Source organism: Microcebus murinus, chromosome 8, assembly GCF_040939455.1.
Source record: "Microcebus murinus isolate Inina chromosome 8, M.murinus_Inina_mat1.0, whole genome shotgun sequence".
Lineage (NCBI taxonomy): Eukaryota > Metazoa > Chordata > Mammalia > Primates > Cheirogaleidae > Microcebus > Microcebus murinus.
The window spans coordinates 69,304,655-69,319,884 of NC_134111.1; positions in this window are offsets into that span (position 1 = coordinate 69,304,655).

Sequence of the window (15,230 nt, forward strand, 5' to 3'; positions counted from 1 at the left end):
TGTGATGTTTGGATATAGGTACATAATCTATATTAATCAAATCAGGGTAATTGAAGAGCCATCACCTCAAGCCTTTATCATTTCTTTGTGTTAGGAACATTCTAATTACACTCCTTTAGTTATTTTAAAGTATACCATAACCTGTTGATTATAGTCACTTTGCTGTGCTAGCAAATACTGTTCATTCTTTCTAACTGTATTTATGTACCCATTAACCATCTCCACTTTATTCCCACTCCGTTACCCTTCCTAGTCTCTGCTAACCATCATCCTATTAATACTTTGTCTCCATGAGATCAAGTGTTTTAATATTTAGCTTCTACATATGAATGAGAACATGCAAGATCTGTCTTTCTGTGCTTGGCTTATTTTACTTATATAATGTTCTCTAGTTCCATCCATGTTGTTACAAATGGCAGGATTTCATTCTTCTTTATATAATATTCCATGTATATACACCAGAATTGCTTTATCCATTCATCCACTGATGGACACTTATGTTGATTCCAAATCATGGCTATTGTGAATTAGTGCTGCAATAAAGATGAGAACACAAATATCTTTTCAATATACTGATATTCTTTCTTTTTGATACATATCTAGCAGTGGGATTGCTGGGTCACACAGTAGTTCTATTTCTAGTTTTTTGAGGAACCTCTATACTGTTCTTCATAGTGGTAGCATAAATTTATATTCCCACTAACAGTGTACAAGGATTCCACTTTCTCCACATGCTGGTCAGCACTCGTTATTGCCTGTAGGTTTTTGTTTGTTTTTTGTTTTTGTTTTTTTTATCTTTTATTTTATTTTTTTTTTAATTTCGGCATATTATGGGGGTACAGATTTTAAGGTTTCAATAAATGCCCATTTCCCCCCCTCCCCCCAAAAGTCTGAGTCTCCATCATGACCATCCCATAGATGGTGCACATCTCACTCATTATGTATGTATATACCCGCCCCCCTCCCCCCTCCCACCTGCCCAATACCCTATTACTGTAGTACCTATGTGTCCACTTAGGTGCTACTCAGTTAATATGAGTTTGCTGGAGAATATATCTGGTGCTTGTTTTTCCATTCTTGGGATACTTCACTTAGTAGTATGAGTTCCAGCTCTGACCAGGAAAATATAAGATGTGCTATATCACCGTTGTTTCTTAGAGCTGAATAGTACTCCATGGTATACATATACCACATTTTATTAATCCATTCTTGGATTGATGGGCACTTGGGCTGTTTCCACAGCCTTGCGATTATGAATTGTGCTGCTATAAACATTCGAGTGCAGGTGTCTTCTTTGTAGAGTGTCATTGGATCATTTGGGTAGATGCCCAGCAATGGGATTGCTGGATCAAATGGTAGATTCACTTGTATCGCTTTAAGGTATCTCCATATTGCTTTCCACAGAGGTTGAACTAGTTTGCAGTCCCACCAGCAGTGTAGGAGTGTTCCTCTCTCTCCGCAACCACGCCAGCATTTATTGTTTGGAGATTTTTTGATAAAGGCCATTCTCACTGGAGTTAAGTGATATCTCATTGTGGTTTTGATTTGCATTTCCCTGATGATTAGAGATGTTGAGCATTTTTTCATATGTTTGTTGGCCATTCTTCTGTCTTCTTTAGAAAAATTTCTGTTCAAGTCCTTTGCCCACTTTTTAATGGGGTTATTTGATTTTTTCTTCCTAATTTTCGTGAGTTCTAAGTATATTCTAGTTATCAGTCCCTTATCAGATGCATAGGATGCAAAAATTTTCTCCCATTCTATAGGTTGTCTGTTTACTTTAATGACTATTTCTTTGGCTGTGCAGAAGCTTTGTAGTTTGATCATGTCCCATTTATTTATTTTTGTTGCTGCTGTGATTGCCTTTGGGGACTTCTTCATAAACTCTTTGCCCAGGCCGATGTCTAGGAGAGTGTTTCCAACTTTTTCCTCTAGAGTTCTAATAGTTTCATACCTTAGGTTTAAGTCTGTTATCCAGCCTGATTGGTTTTTGTGAGAGGTGAAAGGTGTGGGTCCTGTTTTAGCCTTCTACAGGTGGCTATCCAGTTTTCCCAGCACCATTTATTAAAGAGGGATTCTTTTCCCTAGCGTATATTTTTGTCTGCTTTGTCAAAGATTAGATGCCTATATGAGGATGGTTTTATATCAGGATTCTCACATCTGTTCCACTGGTCAATATTCCTATTTTTGTGTCAATACCATATTGTTTTAATTACTACAGCTTTGTAGCATAGTTTGATATCTGGCATATTAATGCCTCCCATTTTGTTTTTGTTGCCTAGAATTGCTCTTGATATTCGGGGTCTTCTTTGGTTCCATACGAAGCGTAAAATTATTTTTTCTATATCTGTGAAGAATGCTGATGGGATTTTAATAGGTATTGCATTGAATCTGTAGATCAGTTTGGGTAGTATAGACATTTTGATGATATTGAGTCTGCCGATCCACAAGCATGGTATGGATTTCCATCTGTTTACATCCTCTGCTATTTCCTTCCTCAGTGTTTCACAGTTCTCCCTGTAGAGGTCTTTTACGTCCTTGGCTAAGTATATTCCTAGGTACTTTAATTTCTTTGTTGCTATTGTGAAGGGAATTGAGTCTTTGATTTGGTTCTCAATTAGATTGTTGTTGGCGTATATGAATGCCTCTGATTTCTGTGTATTGATTTTGTATCCTGAGACTTTACTAAATTCATTGATCAGTTCCAGGAGTTTCTTGGTTGAATCCTTGGGGTTTTCTAGATACAATATCATATCATCAGCAAACAGTGAAAGTTTGATCTCTTCTACCCCTATTTGGATACCTTTGATTCCATTTTCCTGTCTGATTGCTGTAGCCAAGACTTCCAGTACTATGTTGAACAGAAGTGGAGATAGTGGGCTGTTCCAGTTCTAAGTGGGAATGCTTTCAATTTTTCCCCATTCAGTATGATGTTGGCTATGGGTCTGTCATATATGGCTTGTATCATTTTTAGGTATGTCCCTTCTATGCCTATTTTCTTAAGTGTTCATATCATGAAAGGGTGTTGAATTTTGTCAAAAGCTTTTTCTGCATCTATTGAAAGAATCATGTGGTCTTTGTTTTTGCTTCTGTTGATGTGGTGAATTGCATTTATAGATTTACGTATGTTGAACCATCCCTGCATCCCTGGGATGAAGCCCACTTGGTCGTGGTGGATTATTTTTTTGATAAGTGTCTGGATTCGGTTAGCTAAGATTTTGTTGAAAATTTTTGCATCTATGTTCATTAGGGATATTGGTCTGTAGTTTTCTTTTTTTGTTGCATCCTTTCCTGGTTTTGGTATCAGGGTAATATTCGCTTCATAAAAGGTGTCGGGAAGGTTTCCGTTCTTCTCGATGTTGTGGAATAGTTTCTGCAAGATAGGTACTAGTTCTTCTTTGTAAGTATGGTAAAATTCAGGTGTTAAGCCATCTGGGCCGGGACTTTTCTTTTTAGGGAGATTTTTAATTGCTGTTTCTATTTCAGCTGTTGAGATTGGTCTGTTCAGGGAATCTATTTCTTCCTGGTTGAGCCTAGGGAGGCTGTGTGTTTCTAGAAATTTGTCCATTTCCTCCACATTTTCCAGTTTGTGTGCATAAAGATTTTTGTAGTATTCATAAATTGTATCTTGTATCTCTTTGGGATCAGTTGTGATATCTCCTTTTTTGTTCCTGATGGAGCTTATTAGAGATTTCTCTTTTCTGCTTTTTGTTAGCTTAGCCAATGGTGTGTCAATTTTGTTTATTTTTTCAAAGAACCAACTTTTTGTTTTATTAATCTCCTGAATAGCTTCCCTGTTTTCAATTTCGTTTAGTTCTGATTTGATCTTGTTGATTTCACTTCTTCTGCTGGGTTTGGGGTTGGCTAGAAATCAACCCTAACAGAAACTCACATTTCTACACAAAAACGTGGAAATTAAACAACCTCCTACTAAATGATTACTTCGTAAATGAAGAAATCAAGACGGAAATAAAAAAGTTCTATGAAGAAATCGACAATGGAGAGACAAGTTATCAACTCCTCTGGGACACAGCTAAAGCAGTTCTGAGAGGAATGTTTATCTCCATAAATGCCTATAACCAAAAGACAAGAAGATCACAAATAGACAATCTAATGAAACGACTCAAAGAGCTGTTTGTTTGTTTTTTTAATAAAAACCATTTTAACACATTAACTGCCAGGTGAGTTGTATTTAACTCATGGTAGTTTAGAGCCCAGGGCCTCATTAAGCATATGTAACTCACACATCTCTTCACCTTGGGAGCTGCAAGAATATTTTTCAAGTTGCATATAACTCATGCACAGAAAACAATAACAAATTTTTCATTAAATTAGAAAGAATTGTTTTCTTTTTGAAGTTTTTATTCTCCCTTTGTAATAAAACACCATGGCCCCCATGAAAAAAATTTTTTTCTAGTGTGGCAGTCAATGTGTTAACTGGGGTGAGATGATATCTCATTGTAGTTCTGATTTGCAATTTTCATTACTCTCACACCTAAAGATGTTAAACATTTTGTCATATACGTGTTGGCCATTTATATGTCTTACTTGAGAAATGTCTATTCAGATCCTTTGCCCATTTATTAATGAAGTTATTTGATTTTTTTCCTATTGATTTGTTGAAGCTCCTTATACATTCTAGTTATCAATCCCTTGTCATACGGGTAGTTTGAAAGTATTTTCTCCCATTCTGTGGATTATCTGACTTTCTTGGGTATTTCTTTTGCTATGCAGGATATTTTTAGCTTGATGTGTGCCTATTTGTCCAATTTGCTTTTGCTGTCTTTCCTTTGAGGGTATTACTCAGGAAATCCTTGCCCACACCAATGTCCTTGCCCACACCAATGTCCTTGCCCAGACCAATTTCCCCAATGTTTTCTTTTGGTAGTTTCATCACTTCAGGTCTTAGATTTTAAATCTTTAATCCATTTTGACTTGATTTTTATAGATGGCAGAGGATAATGGTCTAGTTTCATTCTTCTGCAATATGGATATCCAGTTTTCCCAGCAGCATTTATTGAAGAGACTAAAACAATAGGATTTTAATGGCCACAGTGACAAATGGAAGATAGCTGAGTAGACTTGCCTTGCATTGAGGAGAACGTAGATAAAGTTGAAGATCATGAATTTATACTATCAATAATCTTTGCATCTGTGCTCAAAACATGAGATTAAGTACAAAGAAAGTGGATAATTGGATTTACTCAGTTTTAGGGTTTTTCTAGGTTGGTGAAGCAGAAAGACAATGAAGAAATACTGTTGAGAATATTGGTAGATGTAATAATCCACAGATCTAAAGAGTATAGGGTAGTAAGAAGATAGAATATTGTTAGGAAGAAGGCTAGAATGTTCTGTTCATTGTGATCAGATAAGAATATCTGAATTTATCAGTTAAGCAACAAAGTTTACCAATGGAAGAACTAGTGGTAGCCCATAAGAGTGGTGACTGAGGTTATGTCTTGTCACTGAAGGACAAGATCAATAAAGACTAGATATGAAAACATGCTACAAGGATACAGAGACCACTATTTCCAGATTGAGAACAATACCATTAAGTTGTACACTCCCTAGTCTTGCTGGTCGCTGAGGCAAAGCCCTCATTTGGTAAAGATTTTTAACACCTGGATCACAGATTTATATTCAGTCCAAGTCTTTTAATCAATGTCCTTGGGTATTTAGGGGCAAAGAGAAAAAATTATGAAAATTACTCTCAAATACTTCAGAATAAAGCAAATGTGACAAAAATTTAGAGTTAGTGAATGCTGCTGAAGGATATACAGTTCTTTGTGCTATTCCTGCAGCTTTTCTGAAGGTTTGAAATTATTTGTATCCAAACAGTTAGTTAAAAATGAATGTGTTATAGCACTAAAATGAAAGAAGGCTTACTGATTCTATGCTACCTTCCAAAATAACTTAAATTGATTCTAATATAACATACAGCAATAATCATAGCCTTAAGCAGCACCTGTGCATTATGAATGTGCTTCATAATGCAATGAAACAACTTTTGCAAATATTTTAATACAAATAAAATAATATATTTTACCTGATGCTGCTGTGATTTTGTATAATATATGCACTTTTATCTTTATATATTTAGTATCTCACTTTCACTCTGATATACTCTTAGAAAATTTGTCAAACTATACTATATAGACCTTAGTTAAGAAGCTGTCTCCAAATACATATTCAAGTTTTTAGAGTTAATAAAATAATGTAGTTGGACATTGAATTTAATCTATATAGAGCTGTACTGAATTCTGGACCTGCTACATATAAATTGTATAACCTTGGGCAAGTTATACAATAACTGTGAGCCTCCATTGCCTCATCTAGAAAATGAGGACAACAATACATCTTTCATTGTTTTTGTTGAGATTAGAGCTATTGTATACAAAGTATTTTCACAACTGTTTTTCAATAAATGCTAAACATTTTACTACAGTAAAGTGGGAAAATGGCTGAAAGATACACTTCTGTTATTTGAAATGATTGAGAAATGGACATCTGAGTAAATCATATATTTTGACTTACAAAGTATTATCACATATACATTACATATTTACCAGTTTTCAAAGAATGACAATGATATACATTTAATACTCAAATTCTATTGAAGTAAATTTTATGCTACTTTAGTAGTAAAGTGTCGTATCAGTTCCCACATACAGATTACACATACCAGACATCACACCAAAGGAGTATTCAGGAACTTTTCTGCTTATGAATAAATTTGATGTGTCATTTACTAAAAATTAATAGATTTTATTGATAGAATTCAAGTAAACTAGCTTTTACTGTCACTACAGAAACAGGAACTATGACTAATTTTTTAAAAAATAAAAATATTTAAGTGAATAAATAACCATTCAGGGAAAATAATTGACATGATGGAAAAAATACAGAAGTTCACAAAGGCATGTTCATCATAAATGTAAGCTCCTCTGGCTCACTGCTTAGAGTAGTGCCTGATACATACAGGTACTTAATAAACTGTTATTGAACAAGTGATTAATGAATGTACTAATATATACTTAGCATATGTCCCTACCTTTAACTCACCTTACACAATAACCTCTACTAAATATATCTCTTCCAGTCTTGGTTGGTGACATACTTGTCAACGAATTTAAAAGATTGTGCATTTTCCAGGATGTTTTGTATTTATGTATGTTTATATAAGCTACAAATACTTATTATCTCAAATTAAGTACTGTTTTACAGTCTGTAGCAGCATGAAATGGAAGATAATCTCTTTATAAATTTCTGGATGTGTTCCAAGAAAATGCTTAGAAAATTACAGCAGACAAATTAACAAACTCATCATGGGAGGTAATTCCGATCATCCTCATCACGTTCTTCTTTATCACAACGGAATGAAAATGAAATACCTACAATCTTGAAAACAGACAGCTTTGGGGGATTGCCATCTTGACTTAATTATAAAAGAAGAACCCACTCCACTTCTTCAAGTAGTCAGGCCTTGCTTTAGAATCCTATAACTCCAAAAAGATGTTACTGAGGAACAATCTGTATCCAAATTAGAAAATCAGTTGTCAGATTGTTCACCTGAAAGGCTTAAGTCAGGATAACATGAATCCTTTTATGTAAATTTCACAATGCTAAAAGGTAGGCATTCTTATCTCCATTTTTAGGTGGAAGTATCCAAGTCTCAGAGAGAGAAAATAAATTCCCTAAGACCACACAGCTAATAAATGGTGGATTTGGAATTCAAAACAGTACTATTGCCTCTGAAGCCAATGCATCCAACCCTATACTATTTAGCCTCTTGTTTTGGAAATAAAATATAATTTTGCTTTTCCATATTCTGATTGTGTGTCCTAAACCATATCTAAGTGTTTTCTATTAAGGATTTCCTTAAATCAGTGGGAAATCCCAATTTTAAGGAAAGTACAGCCTCCATCCCATCATACTTCTCAAGGGGATAATTGTGTATCTAATTAGTGAGCTTATGAAAGAAAGCTAATCATACGTGGTCAGCCTTGGTCTCTCATTTGGAGCATCCTGTCCTCAACATGCTTGCATTCTCTATTCATCTGTGTGGAATGGTTATTGGGATAGACTCAGCCCCTGAGATAAAGGCTGTGGCTGTCCAACTCAGCCAGTGCTAAAGCAGGTAAATTCAATCTAGGAGATATGCATTAAGAAGCTAATTTTGATGATAGGTAAAAGTACCTAATTGAGCTTTTTTTATTATTATTAAAACAACCTTGACTTCTGATACAGAATACTGATAAAGAACACATTTTTTAGCAGAGTCTCCAGGTTTTTCCCTATATTATTCATTCATGATGAATAGACATTACACTCGGAATTTTCAATCTCTACTCACCATCTGTCCTGGAGAAATACAAGGAAAGGTACATAGTAGTTGTTGAAGTTTTTATTCAACAACTACTATGTATCAGGCATTTTTCTGGGAGAGATATCTGCAGAGATAAATGATGTACCTTTCCTAGGATCTCAAAGGAGAGATGTTAAATAGACTATAAACTCTAAAATCTTCCAGCAAGTTCAGAAATACAGTTTGTGCTGATTGTGGTGATAATACAGAAGAGAAATTAGTTATTTCTGCTTGGAGAGTCAAGACAGAAAATGACATCAAGTAATTTTCCCTAAGCCTTGAAGGATAAGTAGGGGTTTGCCAGATAAGTAAGGAGACACAAGGCATCTCAGATAAAGGAAAAAAGAGACCTGTCCTCTTTTCCCTCTCTTCCCTTCCATTCTTCTGCTGTTGGACTTCCCTTGCCTGAGCTCTTTTCAACTGAGCTGCCCAAAGTTTTACCTCTGTCTTCCAGAGATGTGGCCTCTTTATCTCAATTGTGATTGCTGCCATGATTTAGAATCAAGTTCAAACTATTAACACAACTGACTTTTCAACTAGCCCTGGCCTCAATTTTAGTCTTTAACCACTTGGCCGCGCTCACCAGCCGGGAAACCTTGGCCACAGCCGGCACTCGTAGTCCGCCTGATAACTTGTGCTCGGCATTGAGGAAGAATCCGTTTTGCTCTTGAGGAAAGCTTTACACCACTGAAAGCTTGTGTTACTTTACAGGCAGCTTTACTTGTAATGTAAATATCAGAATAGGTAACATGTACATATATCTTTTCATTATGTTATTTTTAAATGTTCACAATTTTATTTTATTTTATTTTTTTTTTTCTTTTGAGACAGAGTCTCACTTTGTTGCCCAGGCTAGAGTGAGTGCCGTGGCGTCAGCCTAGCTCACAGCAACCTCAAACTCCTGGGCTCAAGCGATCCTCCTGCCTCAGCCTCCCGAGTAGCTGGGACTACAGGCATGCGCCACCATGCCCGGCTAATTTTTTTGTATATATATATCAGTTGGCCAATTAATTTGTTTCTATTTATAGTAGAGACGGGGTCTCGCTCTTGCTCAGGTTGGTTTCGAACTCCTGAACTCAAAGGATCCGCCCGCCTCAGCCTCCCAGAGAGCTAGGATTACAGGCGTGAGCCACCGCGCCCGGCCCACAATTTTATTTTGATAAATGAAAAATTAGAAAAGTAACATCACGGCTGTCGACTAAAGTCAATGCGCGGCTGTGCGCCTTCCTATCATGGCTGTGTCAGCTAAAGTCACTGTGCGTGTTCATCTGTGGCTATCGACTATAGTCAAAGCTGGTACCAAAGTGGTTAAGAGCTCCCTTTGATTAAGGTTGCCTGTCATAGGCTATTTCCCTAAATGACATATTTAAAACATTATTTTAAAAAATAATTATATTAATGTAGTACTTATTTTCATTAAACTCAAATTCACCAAAGATAGAGATGCACTAAATCAAATGTTTTAAACCTCTATATCAGCATGTTATTTTCTGTTATCCTTTGAAAATCTTTGTTGTTGCCATATAAAGGGAAGTCAAAAACATATTTTTGACCAAAAATGAGTTGCTGGCTTTGAAGTATCACAGCCTCACTAACCAACAAAGAAAAAATAAAATCACCAGTGAATGTGACAGTCTCCATTATAAAGGAGCCAGATTGTGAGAGTCTACAATTGCTGTTTAGCTATAAAAGGCTGACTTGGTAGCAATTTGTCTGCCAGGAGTAATAAAATGTACAGAATTATTAGTTTGAGCTACTAACTAATCTGTGGATGATTTTTGTTTTTAAATTATTTAACATTAAATTTTTTATTAGATTTTAGGACCTGAAGCCCCAGGCATACATGTATAATTTTTAAACTATCATTTATCTCAAGTTTTAAAAGGGTCTTAATACTAAATAAATTAAATGATAGTATTTTCAGTAATTTTAAAATAATATATTGTATCTAAACTTAGAAAGCACTTTAAAGTATAGAAAGGTATCTTTTTAAATATTCCAACATATTTTGGGAATCTGACAGTTCAACATATAAAATGTAGATTATGTTTAAGCAATATCCCAAATTATAGATAAGTATTTCAGTTTATTGTTTCTGTATTTTCTCTACATAAATCTAGGAGACAGTGTTCTAATGCATCTTTGTTTCTCTATGGGACCCAGACATTATTATCAATAAATGTCCATCACATAGTTGGTTTTATTAATAGACATGTGTTAAATGAAATTGATTATATTTCAATTTTCTAATGTACCACACAGCCTTGTGTTTCCATTTTTTTTAACACACCAGTAGATGTATCCTCTATAAATAGGCAGAAAAACAAATTATCCAAAAGTAAAAAATATTCTAATTTAAAAGTTACTTAGAAATTATATTGCTGAATTAGCAGACATAATTTTGTGTTTCATCAGTATGTATTAAAACTGGAGTACAGGAAAGCTAATTTATATTTGTTCAAAAATCAAGTTTGAATTTATGGATAAAAATACATGTCCTAGTATTATACAACTCCCAATAAAGGAATCTCTCAGAAATGAAATAAAGTAAATTGACTTTAAAACACTGACAAAAGTGTTCTTGTCATCAATGGTTCAATTTGTCCTTTAAAATACTTTCCTGTTTTTAATTGTGATCAAAGTTAGTACTATAAAGTAAATTAGTATTCCATGATATAATAAACTGATTGAAGGCATTTTTAGTTTGCTAATAATATCAAAGATGTCGAGATAAATACAACATAGATTGATAGACAACCAACCAGACAATGGGTAGATACAGACAGACAGATATAAATGACTCAGTGGTAACTGAAACAAAGAAATAATGACAATATAACAAGTAACTTACATTGAATGTAGAAAAATATCAATAATTAAGACAATTTCATCTTTTCTGTAAAAAGTTTTGGCCATATTATCTGTGAAAAAATCTCTCCCCCCCATATATATATATACACACACACACATACACAAACATACATACATATATACTCACACACAAATATATATATACACACATATGATGCCTTTCTGATTACCTTATTTACCTCATCAGATCTAAGAAAATTCAAAATACTGCTGATTACTATTTTTAGTCCAGGCCTACCAAAAGTGTCTTTCAAATTTTCATTTTCCCATTTTCTATTAAAGGAAACAGTTTTTGAAGAAATATTGATAAGGAGGAGAACTTCCATTGATGATGCCTATGAATTAAAATACTACCTCTGTAATGGGGTCTTTAAAGGATTTAGGCTTGGCTAGTGCTATAGTCTGAATGCTTGTTTCCCTCCAAAATTTATGTTAATAACAAATCCCCATGTAATATCATTAGAAAATGGGGCCTTTGGGAAGTGATTAGGTCATGAGGGCAGAGTCCTTATGAGTATGATTAGTGCCCTTACAGAAAGAGACCAGAGAGAATTAGCTAGAATCCTTTTACCATGTAAGGATGCAGTGAAAACGTACCATTTATGAGGAACAAAACTCACCTGATACTGAATGTGCTGGGACCTTGATTTTGGACTTCCCAAACTCCAAAATGGTAAGAAATAAATGTTTGCTGTTTATAAGATACTCAGTTTATGGTATTAATGTTACTGTTATAGCAGCCCAAAAGGAATAAGACAGCTACATCCTCTAATGAAGAACTCTAAACACCCAGTAGCTATTTGTGTGATTAAGATAGGGTGAGATGTAAGAGAGAGGATAACTTTGAAATAACTAGGGACAGGAATGAGATGAGTATGATCCCCAATAATTCTTTCTGAGACCAGTCATAGTAAGAAAACTATGAAATCTGGACCTATATCCTCTATCTAATCCCTTATGTCTTATTTCTTATAAGGTAAATATTGCTTTCAAATCCTTTAAAAGACAAAACAAGACCTTAAAAGAGAAATAAATAAATTTCTAATTTTACCGTACTCAAAATTTTAGCCAGTTTCAAATGAGAAAGGTAACATCTTCCCAGTCAGCAGGATCAGCCAAATAACCCTGTCAAACAATAGGCTAGAAAATATTTCATCTGGTTTAAGATGTAAAACTAAGGAAAAGTAAAAACACTACACCTGTAGAGATGAGACACTCATTCTCGCAAGCCATGGCAGAGAACTCAGATCTGGCCACACAATTTTCAATTCATTCCTCTCCCAAATGCACATCACATACAGAGGAGGACGACATTCTCAGGTGGAGTAAAGGGGCACTCAAAGCCACAAAACCTGAGATATCCTGTAGACATCCACATTTACACATTTATTATTGACCCTAATAATTCTGTGGATATGTAGTTTTTTACCCCCCTGTGTGAGAAGTACAATGTAAATATGAAGTAAATATGAAGTATATATGTACGGAGAGAAGCACATATGAAATATGGCAATAAACATAAGAACTACACCAAAGGAAGCAGGACTAATGAAACAGAATGACCAGAACTTAAAGCAGAATTATCATCAGATGAAAGAAAATGGATTATTTTATACACATGAAGCACGGGCACATAGCTTCAAAGAAGAATTATTTGAAGATATTAGACATGAATAATGTATTAGATGAAATGTAGAATCATTGTATGGGTTGACCAGCAGAATGAAAACAGATTTAACAACCACAGCACACCAAAATCCCTCTTGGATACCCCACCATTATCTACAAAGTATTAATAATATGTCAAAACTGATACTATCTTTCTCTACCCAAACAGAAATGCTTTTCCAGTTTCCCTGTTACTATTCAAACCAATATTCTTCTGAAGTCCACAGATTTGCCACCTAGAAGTTATTCAAACCATTTCACAGTTTTAATTATATTGAAAGCTCTTTGGGGAACTCACTCATCTTACTTCTTTTGCACCTCCTCCACTCTCCAGCAGCATATAGCACATATTTATAAATACTTTTGCAACTGACACCTTATATCCTATATTGAGGCATTCTGAACAAAATCACAGACTTGAAACATCTTTTAGAACCAGAAACATTTTTTAAAAAATCAAACTATGTCAAAGAGGTTGTTAATAGTATCAATATGGAAATTACTCATTCTCTTAAACCTGTTTGGAATTTAAAAACCTAAAATATCTAAATCAAATTTTTCTATAAATCAGTGTTTGTTAAAAGAAATACTTTGTAAATTTTAACACATATTTATGCTACTATTCAATGCCAATGTTGATATTGCAATTCACGGTCATCTTAAATAAACTAGACTTTGACATTTAATTATTATTGCATATGTCAAATGCTTCTTAACACTGAAATTTTCCTCATCCACAAAAATATGATTTTTGTTATTTAATTTCCTTTGTGTCCTAAATATTAGTGTCAGCTCAGAATGCATAAAAGAGTCCACAGAGAATAAATCCATCGTCATTATTGAAATAGAACCACAGCTGTTTTGCACCTGTTGCTAAAACTGTTTTAGATGTTCTGCATTGAGACCCTAATAATTCTGTGGATATGTAGTTTTTTACCCCCCTGTGTGGGAAGTACTATGTAAACACCATACACAGATGTGGGGAAAAAAAAGCTTTAGGAGTTTCTTTCATAAAACCTTACACTGAAGATCTTATATTAAAATCATTTCACTATTCTTTTATGGTGTATGTGGTCAGTAACAGAAACATTTAGAATTAAGAGTTAGAAATTAGCTGCCTCTCTCTCTTGCCATGATGGATGAGGAAATGTTACCCATGATTTTAGTAATAATATCTAACATCTACCAAATGATTAGCACACAGTTATTAGGACTCATTTCACAAATAGACAAACGGAGACATTAGAGAAGTCAAATCAATTGACCAAGCTTCTGGAGTTAGAAAGTGGCTGACCTAAAAGTCCTTATTTTTAATCATTATGCAAACTTCCTTCACTCTGTGATAATAGCAGTTGATAACCATACTTTTTTATACAAGAAACACATGCATGAAGTTTCTTCTGGGACATAAAACATAAACTTATGTAAATCTGGTACATCTTTCATAAATAGCCTATAATTCAGAGCAATCCATTTTAAAACCACAATTAATCTTGTTCTTATTTTAGGAAAATGAAATATATATTTATTTCAAAATATTAAGGGGGCACAAGCGTTTTTGTTACATGATAGCTTTTATTATGCCCTAGAGCAAAATATTCTTTAAAATTATCTCTACAAATTGCCCAGCATTTTTCAATCAAGTAATTTCTCAGTTAATATTAGTATGTGTAGCGTCTTCATTTTAATGCATACAACAGAAAAGCTTAATTGTATTCTGTCTTGGAATAAACACAAAGAATTTTAGAAGGTTGTGTGTTTTCTAGTCTCATCAACATTGATGAGAAATGTCAATTTGATCATCTTAGATAAAAATTGTTTAAGAGAAATGTTTAAAAATTGTGCGTAGAATATCATTCTATGAATGCTAAGCTTACCAATTCACCAGTCAGATCTTCTGAAAATCCTTGAAGTGGGCATAGAAGCACCCTTTAAGATATGGCATCCTATTTTAGAAATAATTTAGGTAAAATATTTTATGTTTTTTAACCTACAGAATTGCAAGCCCATTAACATTAATAAAGTGTTTCTTGTAACAAATATTTCATGTAAAATGGCCTATTTCCTCTTTGCCAGATGCTATTAAAGCACTGTTCAAGTATCCCTAAATGATCCATTGTGTCCAGTCTTTATAATTCGAATTTGAAATGCAGCATAGCTAGTAAACTGACTCAGAAACCTTATAACCTCACAAAGATGGTTAATAAATTTTAAAAAGTCAGCTGTTATATATTGAGCCCATTGTTATTTTTTTATATTGATATTTGAGTCATTTTACATAAATTCAACTCTAACATTTTTTGCATTTTGGTCTTGCCACACTAAGTCA